Raw genomic sequence first — 6,518 nt, 5'->3', positions numbered from 1 at the left:
TGGCTTTGGACAGGAAGGTGTTTTGCTCCTTATTTCTAGTATTATCTTTCCCTCCCTTGTGACTACTCGAGTAACCTGGTCCTGGGATAGTACTGTTAGATTACTGTAAGGATTTAGAGGAAGGGGATAGGATGGGAGAATACAGGAGATTCATGGAAGAAGACCATTTTTTTTTTAAATAGGAGAGGTAGAAACAAAGGAGTGATATTTCTGCCTGAAGAAATGAGCGAGGGAAACTGTAGAGCTAGGAAAGCACTGAGTACTTCGAGAACATGGTAAATAGACATTTCTGAAAAGGGGTGGAATTGAAGCCTCAGCTAGAAAAGTAGGCTACTGGCATTTTGTGGAGAGAAAAAGTTCCTTAAATTCATCTGGGAATTATGGCCGTACTTGGTAAAAGCATGCAATATGAACTCTGCACTAAAACTGTTAAACCGTAAATGAGAGCTGCATAGACAGTATGAAATTAAAATCTGTTCCATTAGGTTATGACCAATTTCCCTGTGAGATGAGTGTGGCTTAATTTTAAAGAATTTCATAGAAACATGCTTCTTTTGACACTGTTAATATTTCTTGTTAAAATTCTTCACATGCTCACCATGCACTTGAATGTACTGTGAAATTCTATAAGTGCAATTACCCTCCTTGTCATATTACCAACATACATGTGTGAGAGTCACCCACTCTGTGAACATAACACTTTGCCCCTAGAGATGAAGGACAAATTCAACCCCAAGGTAGTAGAAATTAGGTGGTGAAAGGGAGGGACTCTGATTTTCCTTGGGTCTTCTCATTTAAGGAGCCTCCTCTGGTTTCAGCATCAGGGAATAATTAGTGTGTGCTAAAGAATATTGTAAATTATTGTTCAGTTCAGGAAGAACAATTACAGAACACTCAGCGGATCCGTGTTCCAAGTTCCTTACTTTAAAGCATTTGTTAGTTGCTCCCTTCTGTAAACTGGGGGCCACCCAGCAAGTTTCTGCGTTTCATAGTGATTATTTCACTAGATGCATCTCTCTCCCTCTCCCTCTCCCTCTCCCCCCCTCTCTCTCTCTCTCTCTCTCTCTCTCTCTCTCTCTCTCTCTCTCTCTCTCTCTCTCTCCCTCTCTCTCTCTCTCTCTCTCTCTCTCTCTCTCTCTCTCTCTCTCTCTCTCCGGATGTGCTTTCCCTTTGGGTGGATTACACTGAATTGGCAATGTTCCTGTAGATACTGAGCCAACACATATTTTCCATGAATCCAGAAGAGGAATGTCATTTTAATTACAGCCGGATTCAGGAAAACTAGAAACTCATGTCCTAGAATGTGAAAGCTCATCGTGTGGGTGAAAGTAAACAGACATTTTCTAGATCTAGGATCTATGGGCTTCTGCACTGAAAGAAGCAGGCTTGAATTTAGCATTAGAGTTATATTAACAACTAGAACTACTGAGCAAGCGGGGGCTTCCGAATCAGGCAATGTCCTTTGTGCTCCTGGAAGTTTTTCTCTTTTCATTTAATTTTTATTCACATGTATCTATTGTACAAAGTGATAGATTTCATAATGATATTTTCATTCAAGTGTATTATGTAATTTAGCCATATTCATTCTCCATCAACTTATCCTGTCCCTTCTTCACTCTTCTCCAAAAGTGTCTCGTCTACTGTCATGTCACATCGACAATGATTTTATATAGATAATATAAAAGCTAGGATATAGATATAAAAGAAAATATGCACCGGTCTTTCTGTGTCTGGCTTATTTTGGATAAGAAGATGCTCAGGGTCTAGGTGCAAAAAATACTATATTCAGGATTCCTCCTAAATGAGTACATTTTAGTTTCTTTTCCCAGAAAAATAAAAAAAAAACGAGTAGCCCTGTGAGATTATGGATATGTTAATTTGCTTCACTGTAGTAACTTTTAAACTGTCTGAATATATCCCACAACATGATGTATATCTTAAATGCTCAATTTAGTATGATCTTCTAAATTACTGCTCCTTGTAAATTAGTTTTACTATCCTTGTTTTTTTGTGTTCCAAAAGTGAAGATGAGAAAAAAAAATCTACTTCTTAGGGTTGTTTCAGGATTGCGTGAGATTGCAAAGTACACAAGACACATTGTGTGCTATATATGTTGCATTTAGAATGTATTTTCATCGTTGTGTATGTGTGCGTGTGTGTGTGATGTGTGTGTGTGTGTGTGTGTGTGTGTGTGTGAGAGAGAGAGAGAGAGAGAGAGAGAGAGAGCGCCTGTGTGGAGGTCAGAGAGAGAACATTTTTACAAACTGTTGTCTTCCTCATTGTGTATACTGATTCCAGGGATTAAAGTCAGGTCACAAGGTTCCAGCCTTGTGTGCTATGTATTTTTACCTGCAGAAGCCACCTCACTGGTCAATAAATGCCACTTTTAAAATGTTTCATCAATGAGGAGATTTGAGAAACTATAAGACAAGTGACAACGTATTCCCTATGCAGTTGTACTTCACATACGTGCAAGATTCACAAGGCAGAGAGTTTATTTTCTTCTCTGATTCCTAGAATAAGAAGTCAAGTAAATGAAAATCAATGTTTGGTATGGGTAAACTTAAACTTTGAGTTTCATGACTTCCTGTATCCTAAAGGGTGGGGATTGTATTGGGCTTAGGATAAAATTCAACAATGACATAAAAGTTAGGAGAGGCTTCCTTTCATTTTTTTGCAAGAAACTGTGTGTGTGTGTGTGTGTGTGTGTGTGTGTGTTCACACAGCTTATGTGTAACTACCCATGTACATGCATGCCACCTATGTCTGGGAACAGCTGTGTTGACACCTTGGACTAAATAATGAAGCCATAAATAATTAGTTTTAACTGTGGAAAACAAACAAGTTCAGTAACGAGGCAAGGACTTGTACAGAAAATGAGATTAGAGATAGATTTTAAAACATGAACAGAATCAAATAGCAAGACTGTATCAATTGCAAATGCAGAGATTGGAAAGAGATCTTTGAAATTAATTTAACTTCCTACCCAATGCATAAATTCTCTCTATCATGTATCACATCCATAACAATTGGCCATCCCATGATCACAAATACTAGTGAGGCTATAGCAGGGGTGAAGAAGTATTATGTGCTTCTGGAATAGATGTAAATTTATCCTATCACTTTGAAATAAGCATGGACTTTCCTTGAAAACCTAAATATAATTTCCAGCCTCAATATGAGAGATTTTCCTTGGAAACCTAAATATAGAATCCAGCCACAATATGATGATGGAGGCGGGTCTTCTATCAATCTGTTGATTTCATTGGTTAATTAATAAAGAAAACTGCTTGGCCTAATAGGTTAGAAAATAGGTGGGTGGAGTAGACAGAACAGGAAGAAGGAAGTGAGGTAGATGGCTCAGACAATTGCCCTGCCTCTACAACCAGTTGCAATGAAGCCAGCCACCAGGTCAGACATGCTGAAACTTTCCGGGTAAGACACCATTCATGGTGTTACATAGATTATTAGATATGTGTTAATCAAGATGTGAGTAAGAGGCAGAAAATGGGCCAGGCAGTGTTTAAAAGAATACAGTTTCCGTGTAATTGTTTTGGGGCATAAGCTAGCCGGCAGCTGGGAGCCTGGCGGGATGAAAAGCAGGCCTGCCTGCCGAGCTCCACACTACAATATGAGAGATTTTGCCTTGTTTTGTAGTGTTTGGTTGTTGTCTCTTGGAGGCCTGGTCTTTTCCGAAGGGAAGTGGAGGGTGAGTGGATGGAGAGAGTGTTTTTGAATAGAATATTTGTTTAACTAAGAAAACATTGTTACACTTGTGTGTATTGCAGGATAATTGTTTAACTATAGAAAGATGTGTTACTTTTGTTTATGCTGCATTTATTTAATTAGGTAAAGATGTGTTGCTGTTTTGCCTTGCCTGGCTAAGGTACCTGATTGGTCTTATAAAAACCTGAATGGCCAACAGATAAATAGAGGGATAAACAGGGCTGGTGGGCAGAGAGTATAAATAGTAGGAGAAATTTAGGCTAAAGAAAGGAAAGAGTGAAGGAGAAAGAGGGGGAAATGCCTGGGGTCAGCTAGCCGTACAGCTGCCAGCCAGACATGGAAGAATTAGGAAAGTAGGACATACAGAATAAAGGAAAAGTAAAAAGCACCAAGGCAAAACATAGGTGATGAAGAGAACCAAGTTGCATTGACTTATAAGAGCTAGTGGGACAAGTATAAGATTCATAACTAATAATAAGTCTCCATGTCATGATTTGGGGAATTGTGATCTGAGAAAGCCTGAAACAGAAGAGAGGATCAGAGGGACCTGGGGAAATTGAAGGGAGATGTATGGTATTAGAGAAGAATCTAATTTCAACAAAAATAAAGTAGTTAAGAAATGAATCATTTTATGATTCAACATTTCCACTTCTGGATATATAGTCAAGGGAAGCTAAGTCAGTATGCTACAGAAATACTTGTTATTGGTGTTATTTACCATACTCTTCACAGTAGCCCAAATATGGTCAGTTTATGTGCCAATCAACTGATGAATTCATAAGGAAAATGTGGTACCTATACACAAGGATGTTTTTCTGTGTCTTGTATGTCACTTAGAATGAGGGTTTTTTTAGGTTCATTCATTTTGGGATGAATACTAGGGTTTATCTCTCTTTTAAGCCTAGATAATCTGTTTCTATTTTCCATACTTTTTAGCATTTATTAATTGACAGTTTGGTTGTTTGAATTTCTTAGTTACTGTGAATAATATATTAAATACGAGGCTACATATGTTTTTGATAGACTGTTTTCATTATTATACATATATACATTTCATTTTATACATACATATATATTCATCAGTATGATTGCTGGGTTATATAATAAATCAGTTTTTAAGTTGTTAAGGGCATTGATACTGTTTTCAATAATGTCTAAACTGATTTACATTCCTACCAGAAGGGTATAATGATTTCCTTTTCTGTCAGTATTTGTTATCTTTTGTCTTTTTAATAATAGTCATTCTTACTGAAGTTAGGTAATATCTCATTGTGATCTTGACTTGCATTTCCTTCATGATTAGCGATATTGAACCCTTTGTTCCTGTCTATTTCTTTGTCTTCTTTGGAGAAATAGCTATTTAGGTATCTGGTTGGCTCTTGAATTGGGCTACTTTTCTACTCTTGAGTTGTATGAATTCTCCATATACTTTGAAACTAAAAATCTTGTAAGTTATAGGGTTTGTAAGCAGTTTCTGATCCATAGATCTGTCATTTAAATTTCTCATTTGTTATGCAGAATCTTTGTTTGATGCAGTCCCATTTCTTTCTTTTTGTTTTGTTGCCTGTACATGTTGTGGCAATGGTCAGGACCAGTGTCAAGGATCTTGTTATCTTCCCTTGTTTTCTTCTAGGCATTCTATGCTCTTTTTTATATTTGCATATTTTATCCATTTCTAGTTCACTTTGATGTAAGGTTTGTATCCATTTCCATTCTTTGATACATGGAATTCAGTGTTCTGAGGAGTACTTATTGAAGAGAGGATTCTTTCCTCATTGTGCCTTTTTGGTGCTCTAATTCAACTATACCAGACTGTATATATTTAGATGTAGTGGTAGTATTTTCCACGCAGGTTTGCCATATTTCAGACTCGTGCTTATTCATTACAATGCTTTCCAGGTGTGCAATTCTTCTTAGTTATCCTGTGACTGTAAATTCTTTGTTAGCTGAAGATTATTTTCTAAAATGAAGTTAACTTTTAAAGTTTCAGCCCTCATACCTTAGGCTTCAGAGAATAACACAAGAGGCTTGAAACAAATGAAGACATGTGAATGAAGGGCCTATGATGTTACTCCGTATTAAAATCTACCCTTAAATAATACTTACTGTACTTAAAAAACCTACATCTCTTTTATTTTTGATAATTTTAATTTCTGTGAGGGTGGGGGTTTTCCCTCATTAAGACACCAAGGACATAGAAGAAAAACAATAGAGAGCCAGGCAGGTCAGGGTCAGTCAAGGCTTCTGGGGAAGCTATGGGAAAACTATACAGAGGGCTCCAGCTTCCAGAAAGATCTCTATTTACGTCTTTCATGTGATGTGCATCCTAGTTACCTTCAAGTGAAAGAATCTCATCAGGAACAGCAGCGCTGGGCTCCTCCACTGGCACCTCACCTTCCTCAGTGCCTAGACCTAGTTTGATCATGTAATAAATTCCATGGCATTGGGTCTTGAGATTCTCAAGGGAGAAGGAAGAGAAGAGCAGTTGCAAACAGCAGCACCTCTAAGTTCTTGATGGCTTTGTCATTTTTGTCCTCCTTGGTGTTCTGCTGCAGGGTCTCCATAGTGGGGTGGTTGGGGTTAGTGTCTAGGAACAGCATGTAGCCTATTGTAGAATTGTTTCAAAATTCGTGCACCTTCATGATCCATTCCATGTTGGCTGTGCAGCCATTGGTGCTTCTCACAATACAATAGGCTGTAGACATGACTGCTGGAGATGGTCACTTTCTCAACCTTCTTATCCAAGATCTCCTCCATGAGCTTACCAAGATTCTCAAACTTTGCCTTGCTCT

This window comes from Arvicola amphibius, chromosome X, assembly GCF_903992535.2.
Source record: "Arvicola amphibius chromosome X, mArvAmp1.2, whole genome shotgun sequence".
In the NCBI taxonomy this organism is placed as follows: domain Eukaryota; kingdom Metazoa; phylum Chordata; class Mammalia; order Rodentia; family Cricetidae; genus Arvicola; species Arvicola amphibius.
This window is presented reverse-complemented; position numbering follows the sequence as displayed.